A 20,116-nucleotide genomic window follows, 5' to 3' on the forward strand; every position below is an offset into this window, starting at 1 on the left:
GTTTCCTGGAATGAAAGAAGCAGGCACTAATGTCTTTTTAGTCTCGGCCACAACAGCTACAGACAGTTGAGCATTCTTTTTCTTCATTCAATAGAATTTTGTATTCTGAAAGAAATTGCCTTCTGTGTAATCACGATCATATCATGAAGGTCTGGTAGTACCGGAGAAGCCACCAAAAATGAATGCACTACATTGAGGAACTCATTGACAGAGCTGTGCCGAATTACAACAAGAAGCCAAGAAGGTGGTAGACATAGTGCTCCAGAGTGGGCTTGTGTAGCCAACTTGAATTTCTCTGCCAATATAAAATCATGAGTTAAATCTAATTAAATGGTTGTGAAACATTTTTCAGTTTTTACTATGGTGCCATACAGCTCACCTTTGCCTTAACAGTCTTATCCCTGGTCCTCACTCTCCTCTCCCCAACGTATTTGTGAACATCCCCTATTTTAATTTCTGGGGAAAACACTGGATAGATGGGAGTTCAGTGTTGTTCAGAAAGCCACTCTTCAGGGATGTAAAATCCCAGTTAATCAGTTAACCATTAAAACTTTAAGTTTAACCAGTTAAGTAGGATCTCAATCTCCCCCTCTCCCCCAGGGCTGCCACTGTTCCTCCCCTCCCTCCCCCCATGCAGGGGTGTATGTGGCAGCAGGAGCTAGCAGCCACGTGGGGAGGGGTGGGGCATGGCTTCTGCTCCTTGTTTCCCCCAACATGTAGGATGGTACTCTGGGGCAGCTCCTGAGTCCTGCTGGGCTGGAGCAGCCCTCCTCCCATGGTGGGCCATGGGTAAGAGACTGCTCCCAGGTACCAGTTAACCAGTTACCTGGTCATATCTCTATTCCTCATGAGAAAGTTTTCAGACATGCTCCTCTGAATGGAGCTTGTGGTTTTGGATACAGCAAGTTCTTAACAGCCAGGGTTGAGTGACACTGAGATGGTAGGAGTCAACCTTTGCCAGATTCTCCAGGGCAGGAGAACTCCTAGGTCTGTCCCTGAGAACAGGGTGCATCTGGGGAGCACTATAAAAGTGGAATCTCTGGGCAGTGTCTTTGGGTACATCTACACAGCAGAGGAAGGTTGAAGCTGCCGCTGTCGAGTTTCCAGGGTTCGAATTAGCGGTTGATTTAAGACTTCATGAGGAGTAAGGGAAGTTGAAGGAAGAGCGTTCTTCTTTTGGCTTCCTGCTGTGTAGACAGCGCCAAAAGCTGAGTTAAGCTATTTTGACTTCAGATATGCTGAAGTTGTGTATCTTGTTTCAACTTTGTCCTGCAGTGTAGACATGCCCTTTGTGAGCAACACTACCACATGGCAACTTGCTTCACTGCAGGACTATCCCATATGATTCCCTCATAAACCATAAAACAATCAAAACTGGAGAAGTGCAGGTTTTAGGAATTTTACAAATAGAAAACTTGCTCTGTTTTTGCCTCTGCATTGGGGGTCACTACTCAATTCGCATATATTAGGGTGTCTCATTGATGAGAAGTCCAGACTGCAAACAAAACACATTATAATGCACAAAAATAGGTTTTCAAGAATGGATTCATAATGAAGCATTGCATTAATCAATGGTACATTGGTCTGTAATCAATAGGGACAGCCACTTAGTTTAAATGTGATCAGGAGCAGATTTCAAGCAATGCATGTAACAGCTTTAAGAGCTAATTTACTGGGGCACTTCGAAGACCTCTTGCAAGATAACTTAAGTGCATTGTGTATTCCTGAGATGGAACTGAAGTTTTTAAAGTGCTTTACATAAGATAGGTTGTGAAACTGTTACTGTTTTTAAAATGTTGAGACGCATGAGTTATTTTGTATAATGCAGCTTTGATTGTTAATATTTTCACATACATGCACTGAAAGTGCTTATGAAAGCAGTGTTTTTAAATTACTGCAAGTTTTCTTGTATGCAGCTTTGATGTGGCTGTGTTGATCACAGGATATTAGAGAGATGAGGTAGGTGAAGTCATATCTTCTATCGGACCAACTTCTGTTAGTGAGAGAGACACGTGTGCTTACACATAAAACCCTCTTCCCCCCAAATTAAAACTCTTTAAAATGTTGACAGTTCAGTAACTCATGTTCCAGATGAAGAGAGCAGAGGAGGGTACTTGACAATTTACAGCTGAGAATCTGCTTCAAAAGCCTGCCAAGGGAAGCAGAAGTTCTTTTCCCACTTTCCTTTGGCCTTTATCCTTAAACTCTACAAAACAGCTGTGATTTCCTGAGCCCGTGTTTGTGCTATGGTTGTCTGGACAATGCAGATGGTTCAGTGTGACTATTAAAACTTATAATCTCACAATATTGTAATGTCCTTGCTCATATACTGATGGCAATACACTGTGCACATCCCCTCGGTCCTGAACATCTTTTATAACTTTCTGTGTTCTGTAAGACCATCTATGTCCATGTCAGAGTCCTACACATATTTCTCTTACTACATGACATTTTCCTCCCTTTACATGGTTCCAACCCCCACAGACACAATGTTTATAATAAACTGTTCAAGATGGAGAGGACATCAGGAACCTGTACTAAGCACAGTCACAGAAAATGTACATTTATTTCCCTTCACTTTATGCTTCTTGAACAAGTATCCATCTTGCAGCTACAGGTCTGGCCAAGAAGGTTGAGATGGGTTTCTTCAGTACTATTACCAACACTCCTTTGACGAGGATTTCCAGATGGCAAATATGCCAAAAATGGGCATATATTCAGTGCCTTATGTGGACACCCACAACTCGATTTTCAGAGATACCGAGTGCTCACAATTCCAGATACGGTCAATGAGAACTGTAAATGTTCAGCACCTCTGAAAATCATCCCCATGTAAGGTATAATATGGTGCTGAGCTCATTTTTTTACTTTTAGAGTTTTCGTCTGAGATTTGCTTTTCTTTGCTGCTGGTGAAGGTCATTCAGGGTGCTGTCCAAATACACAAGAGAAAGAGGAGCACTTAAAAGGCAGACTTCTCTAACTCACAATTTGTAGGAAACTGATCAATACTTCCAGTACAAGCCTTTTTACTGGGAATGAGTAGAAATTCTTAAGAATTGCTTGATATTAAACCCAAATAAAACTATCTCAGAGTTTAACTGCCTTCAAAATGATACTACCAAATTGGAAAGATCTCTATGTCTTCCAATATAATATTTAGCTCAGTGCTGTGCAGAACTCTCAGTCGTGTATGTAAAGGTGTCAACTCACAGGGCCATGGCCAAACAGGCGTATGGATTCGCTTCAACTCAGAATTGATTAAGGATTGTCTTGCTTTATTAGTCTCACTACATCACCGCTACTACAGAGTTAATGTTGCTGAATTGTTGTTATGCAGAGTGCACATCAGCAAGTGCTACAGAGCAATGCATATAAGAGTAAAAGACACTTGGAATGCTTACTTCCCTTCTACCGCGGGAAGTCCTGTTCCTGATCCTCGCGTCAAGGGCTGCAGTCAATGTGGCTCCAGCTGGGGGAATCCAGGGTACCCTGAAAGGTCTAGGTCCCTGGTGAAACTCAGGCACGGGACTCTGTATACTAGTTGTATTACAGTTGTTTACTGGGTGTGCGCGTACTGGCTCAATGCAATTCTTATGACTCTTACGAGCTCAGACTGAGGTCAAACCTGTTTCCCGCTTAATAGTTTCCCAGCTCAAGTGCATAAAGGTCAGCTGGTATTTCAATTTACAGACTTCAAGACTGTACTAGGCTGTGTACAGCAAGGATGGAAACTTCCAACCCAGCCTGCTTAGCCGCAGGCCCCACATATGGCTTGTTATATGACAAAAGGTTGCAGCAGACAGAAATGGGTGCACTGACAATAATATTAAAAGCAGTCCTAGGTCTCTATGTAAGTCATGGCTGACCAGTAACAGCTTATAATGCTTAACCCTTTCTTTTTTCAATTCGAAAGCTCACTTTGAATCCATTGTTAACTTGTCCCAGTCATACCCTTTATCCTAATGACTCAGGGAATGTCTACACTACAAAGTTAATTCGAAACAACAGCAGTTATTTCGAATTAACTTCAATAGCATCTATACATGCAAACCGCTATTTTGAATTTAATTCAAAATAGCGGAGTGCTTATTTTGAATTTGGTAAACCTCATTCTACGAGGAATAATGCCAAATTCGAAATAGCTATTTCGAATTAGGCACTGTGTAAACACTTAATTCAAAATAGGGGGCCTCCAGCCCTTTCCAGTTTCCCCTGGTGGCCACTCTGGGCACAACCAGGAAAACTCTTCTCTTCTTCCCTAGCCCCAGGATCCTCAAAGGGGTAGAGACTGGCCACTGGGCACGTGCCAGAGCCAGGCCTGCCAGCAGCCGCAGCCCCTCACCCAGTGGCCACACAATGGCAGCCAGTGGCAGCCAGCCATCCCCCGCCCAGTCCCCCGGCACCCAGGGGCCAGCTAGGACCTCATGGATTAGTGCGGAGATCATGGACCTCCTTCAGGTTTGGGGGGAGACCCCAATGTCCATGATCTCCGCACTAGGTAGAGGAACGCGGCCGTCTATGGCTGCATAGCAGCCACCATGGCCTGAAAGGGACACAGGCGTACCCAGGAGCAGGTGCGCCTCAAAGTCAAGGAGTTGTGGCAGGCATATGCCAGGGCCACCAGGGGTGGTGCTTCAGCAGGAGCTGACATCTGCCCCTACTTCCCCGCCCTCGACTGAATCCTGGGTGGCGGGGTGGTCCGCGCCAGCCTGAGGGGCAGCGAACTGGGAGCTGAGGGCCCTGACCCGGGTGAAGCAGAGGGGCCACCACTAGCTGTCCCGGCACCGGAGTTGGCAGGGTCGTCCGCAGTGCCGGATTAAGGCATGGGCTAGCCGTGCAGCTTCCTGGGACGCCAACCTATGGGGGGCGCCTGATGGCAGCTGTAAGGGGCGCACAGCACCCCTTACAGCTGCCATCAGGTGCCGCGCGCCCAGCTCCCAGATCACGAGCTGCAGCAGCTCCCAGCGGCCACCTTGCAGCGGCCGCCCAGGGCGGGGGCCGCGTTAACCTCTGCAGCGCCGGCCAGCAGCGCCCTTCCCCCCGCGGTCACAGGGCCTTGCACGGCCAGGCTTGGCCTGCCACGGACGACCCCGGGTGGCCCCGGGCTGCGCGCCAGCAGTGGTAGCCGTGCTGGGCCAGGCCAGGCACGTGCGTCCTGCCACCACCAGCTCCACGTGCCCTCTCCCACGTGTCAGCCGGAGGCACGGCCGTGCATGCGCCCTCCCCCATGCACCAGTGCGGGGGCGGGGCCGCACATGCACCCTCCCCTAACCCGGGGCGCAATTAAACTGTCTGCCGGGGGCGCTGGAATGGCTTGGTCTGGCCCTGGTCATCCGGTGAGGCCATACTAGGTAAGTGCCAGCACCGTCCCCTACCTGGATGGGAAGGATCCCCTCCCACAGATCACGCAGCCACCTGTGCATGTGCGGGCACGTGCCGTACCACTTTTGGGCAGGTGGCTCCAGTTGTGTGCCACACAGGGGCCGTGGCCTGATAGGCACACGTGTGTGTGAAGAGACCTGACACGCACCTGATCCCGGGGCAGGACACAGCAGGATGCCCTCCCTTCACATACCCCCTCTACACAGAGGCAGGGGACCTCTCCCCCCCCACTTCAGCCGCACTATACACGGCACAGGGGCATGGGTGCGGTCTCAGCAGGGGTGGCCCATGAGGCTAGGCAAACTAGGAAGTTGCCTAGAGTAAGTACAGCTGGCCCGGGCGCCCGATGATGACGTCACAGCCATTGACGGACATGCAGGCAGGGGTGCCGAGCGCGCTTTCTGCTTGGGGTGCCAGCTGCTGCAGCTGGCCTCGGGCTGCTCCTGGGTCTCGGGGCACCTGCCACTCCCAGGTATAGCTGGACATTCCAAACATGGCCTCTGCGCAAGCACAACGGCTCCCACGGTGCAGGGCACAGTCATCCTCACCTTGCAGAGGGGGGGCTGGGCTTTACCCACTGTGTCCCCAGGGAGAACTGACCACTTCTCTTCTTTCTCCACAGCTGCACCAGCTGTGCGTGCAGGGCGCACCACCCCACCCGGGACATGCTCCCGCACTCGAGGGCTCCACAGGGCCACAGCAACACTGCAGGGGTACCACGAGCAGCACCTGGCAGCCCTGCGAGACCAGACCACATCATGGAGCAGCAGGTGCAGGAAGAACGGGAGCTCTGGCGGGAGCTGATTGCCCAGGGTCATGCCATCTGTCACCATCTGCAGGTCTTGGTGCAGAGCATGCTGCCCCGTGCCGCTCCCATGCCTGCTGCTCCCCCAGCTCCCGCTCCTCCTCCCACTCTTTCTCCCCTCGTGCCTCTCCCTCCTCAACCTCCACACCCTCCTCCCCATCCCCCCGGGGACACCAAGGCCCCTGCACCCACCGTCTTGGAAGACATGTGGCTCGGCGAGACCCCCACCTCTGAGCCCTGAGTTTCCCCTCCCCCTTCTTCTCCTTGCTTCCCCCTTCCAGCTCCCTCCTCCCAGGTTTCCCTCTCCCTTCTCCCTCCCTCTCTCCTGCCCTCTCCCGCCTCCTTGCCCCAGTCTCCCCAGAGGTTCATTCCCCACCCTCCCCAGCTGTGTAAAATAAAAACAGTTTATATTTTTGAAAATAAGTGTATTTTATTTGACATCAGGAAGAGGGGTTAGGGAGGGGTAAATGGAAGGACACGAGGGAGGAATGAGGCACAAGCCCACAGTGGGGCAGACCACAGAGACTGTTAGTGCTCCTCAGGTTGCAAGCTCTCCCGCAGAGCCCCATGGATACTGACAGCCCCCCGATGGACCTCCCGGATGGCAGCCTGCAGAAAGTGAAGCTAGGCTGATGGCAAGACGTCCACAAGACACACCAGAGTGCCCAGGGGCAGCTCTGTCTCCATGTTGTAGTGCTAGGGCGTCCTGAGTGAGGGCAAGCAGAGCACGCCGAGACACACATGTTTTGCTGTCCCTCAGCGAGGTAGACCAGCAAGCAGAGAAACCTGAGAACTGTCTGTCTGGGATGGGAGGTTGGGTCCCTTTAAGCACAGACCTCGGATAGCCTGAGGCAGCAGCCCCACACACTAAGTCCGACCCGGATGCCCTGCAGGCACTGGTTCCGGCCAGCCTTACCTTCGATTCAGGTCCACTCAACGTGGACGCGCTATTTTGAATTAGAAAAATGCTATTTCGATTTAGTCTTTGTGTCTAGATGAGTTATTTCTAATTAGCTTAATTCTAATTAACTATTTCGAATTAAGTTAATTCGAAATAGCACTGTAGTGTAGACATACCCTCAGGCTGTGTCTACATTGGTATCCCTTTCCGGAAAAGGGATGCTAATGAGACGAGTCGCAATTGCAAATCCGCGGGGATTTAAATTTTCCCCGCGGCATTTGTATTTACATGGCTGCCGCTTTTTTCCGGCTCGGGGCTTTGCCGGAGAAAAGCGCCAGTCTAGACAGGTATCTTTTGGAAAAAAAATAAACCCTTTTCTGGAAGATCCCTTATTCTTGATTTTAAGTAGGAATAAGGGATCTTCTGGAAAATGGTTAATTTCCGAAAGATACCTGACTAGACTGGCGCTTTTCTCCGGCAAAGCCCCGAGCCGGAAAAAAGCGGCAGCCATGTTCATGCAAATGCTGCGGGGAAAATTTAAATCCCTGGGGCATTTGCAATTCCGACTGGTCTCATTAGCATCCCTTCTCCGGAAAAGGGTTCCAATGTAGACACATACAAGTGTATCTAGCTGTTTTTGAATCCTGTTGTAGTCTTGGCCTTCACAACATGCTCTAGCAAAGAGATCCACAGGTTGTGTGTGAAGAAGTACTTCCTTCTGTTTGTTTTAAACCTGCTGCCTATTAATGTCATGTGGTGACCTCTAGTTCTTGTGCTATGAGAAGGATTAAATAGAACTTCCTTATTTTCTTTCTACACACCAGTAATCATTTTATAGACCACTATCATATCCTCTCTTATTCATCGCTCTTACTAATCTCTCCTCACATGGAAGCTGTTCCATATCCCTAATCATTTTTGTTTTGTTAATTTTTTTAAACACTATACTGTTGGGCTGATCTACTACTTGGGTTAGTTGAACATTCTGTGACTTATGATTATCTTTGTTTTCTCCATCTTCAATCAAAAGTGGAACAGTTTGGTCAACTTCTGTACAATGTTAGGAAGGCCACTGTCTCTGAAAGTACATATTCCTGGCCTGGTAGCCAATCACACTTGAAAATTGGGCTTCTTTTCCTTAGTTCAACTTAGCCTAAGTAAAAAATAAATCCACAGTTTTACAAAGAATCTTAAGAGTCACTTGTTAAAGGGATATAGAGTTGTATTTTTTCAGGCCCTGAAAGCTAAGCACTTGTGAGACCAGTCAGAAAAACTACAACTTGAAATGCCAGCCTTTAAAATCCATTTACCTGTTTGTAATTGTAGCTATCTAATCTACTGCCCATCTCATTTTTTTCTCCAAAAACTCTGGTTTCTCAAGAGCAGAAATATCTTCAGCCCAAGTGGGCTGCAATAATTTCAAAGCAAATAAAGGAAATTGCAGCTGTGCAGGCTGAGTCAGCCAAAGGTAAACTCTGTAGGGGAGAAAATGGCTCTTTATTATCTTCTAGTGGCAAAGTTATTACAACAGCCTTCAGGAAAAGGATTAGCCTATAATGTTAACAAAACATCTGTTAAATCTTGAGCTAAATGTACATTTAACTGAGCATTTAAAAAAACAACAGGCATTTTAGAAAACTATTCTGAACACGGTCGAGCGAAAAGTCTCAACTAACACAGGGCTGCAAAGCTGATAAGGTCCTAAGAACTGCAGTGGCCACTGTTTTTTTAATCTATTTCATGAAATGCAACATTAGACAAAATGTCTAATGTTGCATTTCATGAAATAGATTAAAAACAGTACCGTGTGTGTCTGTCAATCACAAATTCTACAGGGTGTAGTGTGTTATAAAGGTTTATTAGAATGTGTTTGTGATGCTGCTGCTGCTACTTATGCATGGCACAGCCAATGTATAAGATATGCACTTACCACTAACAAGTGCCAATAAAACCATTTTACCACACTGCCCTGTCTCTTATATGAGCCTGATCTGGTACCACTGGGCCAAGTGGAAAGACCTCTGTGATGCAAGTTGGATCAGTGTATTTTAATGTTTATAGAATTTGTATTAGGAATATTTATTGTGCCTCCTTTACTAAAAAGTTCACTTAGGCTACATCTACACTGCAGACTTCTTGTGCAAGAATGGCTGTTCTCGCACAAAAGCTTGCAGAGCATCTATACTTCACACGCATTCTTGCTCAAGTAAATTTACAGTAAAGCGCTGGAAAAGAGGACTTCCTGTGCAAGAGTTAGTCCTCTCCCCACGAGGAATAAGCTTGTGGATGGGCAACAGGGATTTCTTGCGTAAGAAACCCCTATGGCTAAAATGGCCATCAGAGCTTTCTTGCGCAAGAGAGCGTCCACATTGCCATGGACGCTCTTGCACAAAAGCACATGGCAGTGTGGACGTGCTCTTGCGTAAGACCTTTTGCGCAAGAACTCTTGCACAATACAGTTCTTGCACAAGAAGCCTGCCGTGTAGATGTAGCCTTAGAGTTTAAGTGTACAGCACTCACAGGAGAAACAGTACAACTAATAAATGTGTCAATGGTTTTTAAAAAGGGAAGCAGGAGAATTTGGTAAACTGCCAACCAGTCAGCCTCAGCTCAGTCCCCAGAAAAATCATGGAGCAGGTCCTGAAGGAATCCATTTTGAAGCACTTGGAGGAGAGGAAGGTGCTCAAGAACAGTCAACATGGATTCACCAAGGGCAAGTCACACCTGACCAACCTGATTGCCTTTTATGATGAGATAACTGGCTCTGTGGACGTGGGAAAAGTGGTGGTCATGATATACCTAGTCTTTATCACAGTATTCTTGCTAGCAAGTTAAAGAAGCAGGGATTGGATGAATGGACTATAAGCTGGATAGAAAGCTGGCTAGATTGTTGGGCTCAACTGGTAATGATCAATGGCTTGATGCCTAATTGGCAGCCAGTATCAAGAGGGGTCACCCAAAGTTCGGGCACGGGGTGAGTTTTGTCAAGCACCTTTATTAATGATCTGGATGAGGGGATAGATTTCATCTTATCAAGATCACAGATGACACTAACCTGGTGGGAGAGGTAGATAAGATGGAGTTTAGTGATAGGATCCAGAGTGATTTGCCGGATCAGGGGAGGTCCCCTGCCACTGGTCTCCAAGGACTCTCCCCCTCCCTGTGGCTGGCTCCATTCCAGGTCCACTGTCACTGGGCTCTGGCCCACAGGGGCTCCCTGGGGACAGAGCTCTCCAGCCACTGTGGCCCCGCTTCTGCCCCACCCAACCGGGAATCCCCAGGGAAGGGGCTTTCCAGCTATCCCCCTTCTGCCGTGCACTGCTGGGATCTCTGGGGACAAGGCTTGCTGGCTACCCTGCTTCTGTCATGCTTCGCTGGGGCTCCCCGGGGACAAGGCTTGCCAACTGCCCCGTTTTTGCTGCTGGCTGCCCTGCTGCTGCTCTGCTTGGCCAAGGCTCCCCACAATGGGGCTCGCCGGTCCTGCTGCTGCCCCAGAGATGGGATTCCCAGCTGATTCGCAATCCCAGGTGCCGGGGCTCTCAGATCCAGCAACATCCGCAGTCCTGCTGCACCATGAATGTTGCTGGACCAGACGGTACGTCTTGACTACACCTCTTTGTCAACAGGGAGATGTAGATTAGGCACGTCAAAATTGCTAATGAAGCGGGGATTTAAATATCCCACGCTTCATTAGCATAAACATGATTGCCGCTTTTTTTCAAAACAAAACTTTAAAAAAAGAAACACCCAGCAGTCTAGACGCGGATCTTACGAAAAATAAACCCTTTTTCGAAAGATCCTGTAAACCTCATTTTTTGACTAATACAGTATCTTTCGTAAAAGGGGTTATTTTTGAAAGATCTGCGTCTAGACTGCTGTTGGTTTTTTTTTTCCGAAAAAGCTCTGTTTAGAAAAAAGCGGCAGCCATATTTATGCTAATGAAGCATGGGATATTTAAATCCCCTCTTCATTAGCTATTTCAATGTGCCTAATCTACATCTCTCTGTCGATAGAGAGGTATAGTCTAGACACAGCCAGATGTTCCTGGATTTCGGAGGTTCAACTTGTACCTGAAGGGAGGGCTCCAAAGAGGATGGAGCATGGCTGTTCTCAGTGGTGGCAGATGACAGAACAAGGAGCAGTGGTCTCAAGCGGCAGTGGGGGAGGTCTAGATTAGATACTGGGGAAAACTACTTCATTAGGTGGGTGGTGAAGCATTAGAATGGGTTCATTAGGAAGGTGGTTGAATTTATCCTTAAAGGTTTTTAAGACCTGACTTGACAAAGCCCTGGTTGAGATCATTTAGTTGGGGTTGGTTCTGCTTTGAGCAGGGAATTGGAGTAGATGATCCCCTGAGGGCTCTTCCAACACTAATCTTCTATGATTTTATATCATCTGTAAAATGATCTAAAAGAGTTTTTCTAGAATTAAAAATGTCTGTTTCCAACAGTACATTAATGAAAGAAAAAAAAAAGGAAAAGAAAAGAAAAGAAATCTTGAAGTCAGGCATATCCGGGCCATTTGCTGGAAGTAAAATTTGATATGGGTTGACTTTGAAGTTAGCCTCTCCTTTTTCTGAATAGAAGAAGGACCCATTTTTCCTGGTGCTATTGTCTGAGTAGGTCTAGCTGCAGAATGAACAATACCCTCTCTTCCTCTTAAAAACATTGCTACTGTATTTTGCTCACGTGCTGACCTTTATTCTAAGGCTCTTAAAAATGTTTTACAAACCGTAATCAAGCATTACACAATCTGTGAACAAGGTAGGTATTTTAGATCCTTTTTTTACAGAAAGGTAAAATGAGCCACCAAGAAGCTAAGTGCTACAGTCAAAGTCAGGCAGAGCTTTTGATCACACTTCCATTGAACATGGGAATAATGGGAGCTTTGCCGTTGATTTCAGTAGGAGTAGAGTTGGATTCCATGAATCATTGGCAGACTCAGATATAGAACCTCAGAGTCCATGACTCATAGTCCCATGCTCGTAAGTGCTTGACCATACTCTGTCTCTCAAGTGGAAATTATGGGGGCTGTATCATTATGTGAGAACCCCTCACGTCACTGGGCTTGCACATCTGAATCATCCAAGTATTATAAATTCATTATGATTCCTCCCTATGCACACCTGGATTAACCAGTATCTTAAAAGCTGTCAGTTGTGATATATTTATACAGTCCCTGGTACAATGAGGCTCTGACCTCATTGGTCTTTAGCTGCAACTTAAGTAGTTGTGAATAACAATTGAGACTGACTATGTAAATTACCAGTCCTGTTGACAAAGGGGGCAAAATGGGCAACTACCCTGGGGTCTAGCAATTAAAAAGGGCCTGGGGCTGGTGATGCTGCACCGTGGATGCAGCGGCAGCCAGAGCCCCAGGGCCTTTAAATTGCCACAGGTGCTGCCCCATCCCAGCCCCTCCCCCGAGGCCCTTCCCCCTTCCGGGAGCGTGGGGCCATCACTTCTGTCAGTCTTCCTAGAAATTACACAGGCTACTCCTATGGCATATGAAGAAATAACAAACTATTGCTACCAAGGGTTGAATGCTAAGAAAAAAATAGGAAAGTGAAGGGTTACACTACCATAAAACCATTTGTATTGAGCAGCATTTTTGGCAAGGTTTCAAAACACTCCTATTGTTAGGCTCTGAAGCAGTGTTTTGCTTTTGCTAACATTTGTGCTTAGCAGTGGCAGTATTATGCGCTGCTCAGCTCTTGAAAAAGTCTAGGAAACATGTGCTTCCTTTGTCCCTTGCCAGTTTTAGATGACAAATGGTAATAATGAGGCAGCTAGATGGCGAGAGGCATTTTAGGGGTTTCCCTAGGAACCAAATAGCAGCTTTAACAGCTTGTTCTATTCACAGTAGATGATGCACTTAACCTCAACAATTAGATAAGGCCTGATCCAAGCCGATTGAAATCAAAGGGAGTTTTACTGTTGACATCAATGGGTTTCAGATCCAAGACATAATATGTAGTGTAAGCTCTGTATGTATGTATGTTTAAGCTTTGTAGTTTAAGCTCTGTATGTATCTGTCTTTTTTTACCTGAAAATGCTGAGGCTGAATATGCTCATCAATGAACTGTATTTTATATAAGGCATAAATATGAACAGGACTGTATGATAGGGAATGAGTCACAAACAGACTCAAAATAGCTTACAGTTTAAAGGCATGAACAAGTAAAATCCACTTATTTATATCTCTCAGGTCAAATAGCGAATTAGTGGCAGAATAGTATGCCAGGATGAATGCAGAAGTGCAGGGGGAGTAGGCAGGTCAGTAGAGCTCTGAACAAATACAAAAACTTACATCTGTATCTGTATCTGCAAAACTGAGCTGCGGATGTAAAATCCCAGTTAATCAGACAACTGGTTAAACCATAGGTTTAATTGGCTAAGGGATTAAGCAGGATCCTGCTCAACTCCCCCTTTCCCCCGTGCGATTACCCTTTCACAACCCTAATGGACATCCACATCCACCTCTTCAGAAGCAGATGTCTGCAGGTACAAGGCAGATATCTGCAGATTTGCAGGGCTCAATGTATCAGAACTTGTTCAGGTCTAGAGTCTGGACTCACCCTGCTTCCAGACTGCTCCTGACATCCTGAACTGCTCCTGACACCCTTCCCTTCAAAACCGTGATGACAAAATGTTCAACAGGTGGTGACCTGAGAGCTGGTAAGTTGCTTACGAACTAGCTAGCTTAAAAATGTTTAGGGAACTACAGTAGTATGTGCCCAAAGCCTTTCCAATTATTTAAATTACAGCAAATGTGATGTGGTTGCTGGAAATCTAGTAACACAATATAAACACCATAAAGATAAACAAGAGGCTTAAAAAATGTAAGAAAAAAGATACTCCATTTCAGAGTAACCAGTAATTCAGAAGTGAGTATTTAATTACAATAGGTAGTAATTCTACCTGTGTTCTGTATTTACTCCCCGCTTCTAGATATTTAAATCATTTCCTTATTTGTGAACCCTTTCCCAATTTATACACTGCCTTGTTCACAGGCTTTTCAGTGCTGTACTGAATTTCTCCTCACCACTCGTCTATGGATGGGGAAATATGTTTATCCCCATTCTGCACATGAGGCTCTGAGCAACAGAGAGGCTGCGACTATCTTGAAGTCAGTGATACTATGACAATTTATACCAACAAAGAATCTGGCCCATTTATTGTAACAGTGGTGAACAGTGTTGCCTCTAGGCTTATGGCTACACTACAAGCTTTTTCCGTAAGAGGAAATGCAAATAGAGCGTTCATTTGCATATGTTGAGCTCTCATTTGCATTTTCTCTTCTGATCCCTTTTGCGGAAGAGGTTTTTCTGCAAAAAAGCGCTGTGTAAACGGTGCCTTTTTGCACAGAAACCCCTTTTGCACAAGAGCCCTTCTCCTGCTGAATGAGGAAGGGCTCTGGTGCCAAAGGGGTTTTTTGTGCAAAAAGGCACCATCTACACAGCACTTTTTTGCACAAAAACCTCTTCTGCAAAAGGGAATCAGAAGAGAAAATGCAAATGAGAGCGGAACATATGCAAATGAGCACTCCATTTTTTTGTTAAAGGCCCGGTTTTCCTTCAGAAATTATCAACCAGCCCTGATAAAGAACAGTTTTTAATCAGTATGGTGAGACCCAGGCTGTATTGTCCATTTCCTCTACTCCAGTCTTGCCACCTTTTGTGATTTTTATTATGAGACTTGCATTACTTTTCTTAAAGCCTCACTGGAAAAAAGTTTGCATCACAATGTCTGTTTTCACCTATTTAAAAAATTGTATTTGTAGTCCTCACTGTTGCCGAGGAAAGCTAGAAAATGTGAAGCGGACACACCCTAAAGGTTCAGACGCTAGGCCGCAAATTATTTTTTTCTTGTTTGAGTAATGAATTGTTCATCCTCATGGTAAGACTATGGCAATTGCTTTGAGAAAAGTGGCAGTGCAAAACAAAGACAGACAGACACACTTAAACAAATGAGTGACAGTGACATTGAGAGACCCAGATTTCTTGAAAATGTTGAAAACCAGATCACTGAGACACAAAAACCACACTGCTCCTTTATTTAGTCTTTTTGATGAATGTATGATCTATGAATACAATGATAACTCTACGTGTGTTTTGCTTACAAAAACACATGGCCCCTGCCACCAGAGCAGCTGCCCTCCATGTTGCCCCGGCCACCGGGGCAGCTGCTACCTTTCCAGGGGCGGGAGCTGGCACTCCTTTGAGACACGTGCTTAAAAGGATCTCTCTGGACAGCCGTTTCTCTCCTGCTACGTGCTATAGGACCTCTTACAGGGACTGACAGCCGTAGCAGTTTTTGTGGTTGCCCTCTGCCTTTTTGGACACCACTGCCTTGTGCCTTTTAGTGCCTTTGCCTGTTTTTTTTTCATCTGCCTTGTTTTTTGTGCCATGGAGCCAGGGGTGGCCATGTGCCTGCTCTGGCCCCTTCCAGCCATTTTGGAGTGCCTGCAGCTGGTGCTCCAGGCTGCTGCCCTCCTCTTCCAGAACCTGGAGGCACAGATTGCTCTGGACTCCCTCACCAGGGAGAGGCCAGCATGGAGAGGCCACTGTGGAGACTGGACACCAGTACGGACTGGTGAGACCGGCTGGTCCTGGGGCAATGGGACGACCAGCAATGGCTCAGGAACTTCTGCATGCGAAAGGGGACGTTCCGGGAGCTGTGTGCCTGGCTCGCCCCTGCGCTCCAGAGAGCCACCACCCAGCTTCGGGCACCCATCCCCATCGACAAGAGGGTCGCCATCGCAGTCTGTAAGCTGGCCACCCTGGACAGCTACCGATCGGTGGCACACCAGTTCGGGGTGGGCAGATCGACTGTTGGTGTCATCGTGATGGAGGTAAGTCCTGGGGGAGTGGGGCTGGGGGAGGGTGCTGCACTCCATGCCCAGGGGCAGCCAAGACTCCAGGCTGGATCACCCAGGGGTTTGGGCCATCCCTCCCTTGCACAGGCCTGCTGGTGGGATGTCTGGGGAGTGTCCCATCCTTGCAGCAAAACTCAGGCGGCCCTAGGACCAGCCCGAGTGCTTCCCCCTGTAGGGATAACATATCAATGTATTAAAAATATGATTCCCCCAAATGGAAGTGACTCCCCATAATTTGTTCCCCACAACTTAAAGTGTTTAGATTTATTATTAATTCTTCTTCTTCTTATTATTATTTGTTAAGATTGTTAAATGTTTAGATTTATTATTATTATTGCCCCTTTAGAATATAATGTATTAGGTCATGTAACTTAGAACTGTTAAGAATATAATCCTATGTAGCCAGAAACAGCTCCCCCCTCTGCACCAGTGCATGCTCAAGCTTGTGCAAGGGGCTGCTTGAAATTGACATTGCAGAGATACATTGTAACAATGCATTGTCAAGCCACTAACTCTGCTATGGGAGCCAAGCCCTGTAATTGACTAAGGGCATTGTTACATAATTGACGCCTGTTCTCTTTAAAACATTGTAACTTTACTTAGCACTCAGAGAATGTTTTAAGCAATACCACCCAGAAACTTTTGTAACTACAACTTTTATTATTATACAAAATACTGTATGAATGTATGAGAGAGTGCTTGGACGATGAATGAATGGTTCTGAGAGGTGCCAGCCTGAGAATACAGCAACAAAGGGCTGAAGAAGGCATCAGGTGCCAGTGCAACCAAAAGGTGTCAAGTGGAGAAAACCAAGTACTGGAGGTCCACCCGATGAGATCACTGACGAGCACCTGGCAGCCACCCTGGAGACATCAGCATGATGCAGCAATTTCCATAGACTGGCATAGGAAAAAATTCCTATAAGAACTGGACTAAAAAACTATGGAATCAGAGTCCAAGGTTCTGCTGCCAGCCTACCAGGAGCTTCAGATGCGCATCTGATCAGGACTTCGCTCCCCACTACCATCACTTGTGTACAGAGTACCTGGCCAGTATTCTGTCACAAGCAACTTCCAGGCTGGTAACTATAACAAATACACAGAACCTGAATGAATGGATGAATGAATGGTTTTATATATATATATATATATATATATATATATATATATATATATATATATATATAAAAGTGTAGTGTTAGGAATAAGTAGTTAAACAACGTTGTTTGCTTCTATCTTTTCTTTATTTTTTTATTATCTTTACAATAAATGTGGCTTTTTGCCTTATCCCCCTCATAAGATCCTGCTTGCTTTTATTGGTATAACACCCCCTCCCCCTCCCGCTAGCCCTCACACACGTAGCCCTGGGACATGTGTGACCGCAGTGGGGACTTCCCTCGGGGGGGGGGGGCCAGCCAAGGCACCGGGAGCAGGAGAGGGACTCAGTGGGGGCCACACTCACGGGCTGTGATGCTGCGGTTTTACCAGGAGCAGCTGGGTGTGCCTCACAGCCAGGCATGGGACAGTGTGCCGTTCTGTGTGCTGCACCCTTGTGGAGGTGCAGGCTCTGGGCTGAGTCCCTGGGGCCCTGGCTGGCTCCAGCTGGCATCCACTTCCCCCCTGGTCCCGCCAGATGTGTGTGAGCAGCACGGTCCCAGGCGTGCCCTGGAGCTGCCTGCCACGGCCACATAGTTGCACGTGCTGCACACTGCCTCATGCTACACAGCCCTTACAGCTCACGTGGCCTAAGTGCCTTTCCCCTCCGCCCCACCCTTGTGAGTGCAAAGTGCAACACTCACCGGTGGCTCCTTCCCCGGGCTCCGAGGACACACAGGAGACATCGGTGCTGCTGGAGGGGGCCTGCAGGGTGGCAGTGCTGGCCTCGTTCTCCGACCTGCTGCTGGTGTCTCCTTCCCCCACCTTGGTGGTCCTGGTGATGGGGGCGGGGAGGGGCGCACGCAGGTGTCCACAGGGACGTGTGGTCCCTGTGCTGCTGGCTGGCCCAGGATGCAGTGAAGCCATCGGTATTGGGGGCAGGTGTCGGCTCCTTCCCACTGGCCCTCGCTGGCCCGCACATAGCCCAGGCGCAGCTCTTTTACTTTTGCCCAGACTTGCTCCAGGGTCCGGGCTGGATGACCCTGGTGGGCGAGCGCCTGGGCCATGCGGTGAAAAATGTCCACATTGCGGTGACGGGAGCGGGTGTCATGCAGGGCCTCCTCCTACTGCCACAGGTCCAGCAGTGCCTCCAGCTCCCCCAAGGACCAGGACAGGGCCCTTCTTTTTTGGCCCCTTGGGGCCTCCTGTGCTGGGGGTGCGGGTGCTTGATCCCCCCCCTGGAGCTGCCATCGTGGTCTGGGTGGTGTTGGAGATGGCAGGGGTCGCGTGGCAGAGCTGTGGCCAGAGGTCCCAGAAGGGCTTCTGCCTTTCGGCCTCAGCAGTCTGCATCTGCCTTTAAGGGGTCTCGGGTTACCAGGAAGTCAGGAGCTGGCTTGCAGCTATGGAGCGGCCACTAGGGCTTTTTTCCATTTAGCCTGCTTTTGTGCAAAACGTCTTAGCTGCCTGTCTACACTGGCCCTCTTGCACAAAATCATTTGTGCAGGACGGCTTTTTCCTGAATGGGAGCATCAGAGTATTTGCGCAAGAAGCACTGATTTCCCCAGGGTTGGAACTGCAGCCCAGGTGGGCCACATGGAGGGCAGCAGCTGGTTCAGCAGCCCCGGTCACGATTGGAGCCACGTGGCCACATGGCCTTCTCCGCTCTGCCCCCACCCTGTGAGCAGCGCGCAGCGCTTCAAAGTGCCACGTGCTCCTCACAGGGTGGGAGGAGGCTTCCCTCACTTCCCCGCCCCCAGGCCCTGATTGGCCTGGAGGTGGGGGAGCATGCCAAGCCTCTTCCAGGGCATAGGTGCCTAGTGGCAAGGGGAGGCAAAGGGGCTTCTCCACCCCTTCCCGTTAAGGCCCTGCCCATTCCTGTTTAGGCCCTGCCCCTTCCAGTGTGGCCCGGGCTACTTCAACAATTTTTGAAGTGGCCCCGGGTAAAAATTATTGCCCACCCCCGCCATTGATCCTCTGCTGTCAGAACAGGTCTGTCTGGAAGAAAAGTGAATATTTTTCGACCAACTGCCAGCTCACCCCGTTACAGGATAGTATGGGGAAGGGGGAAAGTGTTCTAAGAAGCTCTGAGAGTTCCTGGGGTACTTTCTCACTGTGTAAGAGGGAATTCTTTGAGGCCAAAGAGAGGACAGAGAGCATTATCCTGCAACTGTGAATACATCCCAAGATTTGGTGGGTGATCTAGGAACGTCTTCCCTGTGTTCCATTTCCAAAAGAATATGCGGCATACTCTGAGCATGCCTTAGTATCCTGCCCTTCATCCCGCCCTTTGCAGGAGAGGAATGGGGTCTTTATGAGTTCATGTTTTCAGATATTTCTCTTTTTCAGTGCATTGGGATGTATGCAAGACACAACAATTTGATTCAAAATATGATGTTTCCTTTTAAGCCTCCTCCCCTCACTCTCCTTTGTAATATTTGTAGAGGGCATTCCCATTAGTTTGTCTCTTTATAGTTTTGGCTGTTTGAATTTCTTTCATGGGGTCTTCCTCTAATGCCTTAGGCTCCATACCTCACAATGCACCCAGATTGGGAGAATTTCTTACTACTACTACATGTATTATCCTTCATTAATGTAATTAGCATAATACTGATTAGGATTAATTTATTTGCTATAAGGGGGTAAAGCCAGTAAAACATATCTCAGAATCAAATACCCCAGCCCCTTGTTTGGCTTTATGTTGGAACTATTTATCTCTCTGCATACTTCCACCTCCTGGGGAAAAAAAAGTCACTTAATTGTAAATCTGCTTGGATCAAGGGAATGCATTGTGATTGTCTTTCAAGCATATTAAATAGGTGAATTGATCTATGGAAGCCATAGAGCTCAGACACACTGCTCAACAGTTTTAAACTGCCAAATTCATCTTCTTCAAGCACAAAAGCTACTCAGTTTCCCCACATCAAAGCCTTTTTATATTAGCAATAAGACAACTCCAGAGAGAACCATCTAATATTAACTCCAGGGAGTAATCATCTAATCACAATCTGGGGGTGATTTGAGGCACTCATCTGGACCAAATGCCTCCCAACACCCCAG

This window comes from Pelodiscus sinensis, chromosome 12 (genome assembly GCF_049634645.1).
Source record: "Pelodiscus sinensis isolate JC-2024 chromosome 12, ASM4963464v1, whole genome shotgun sequence".
NCBI lineage: Eukaryota > Metazoa > Chordata > Testudines > Trionychidae > Pelodiscus > Pelodiscus sinensis.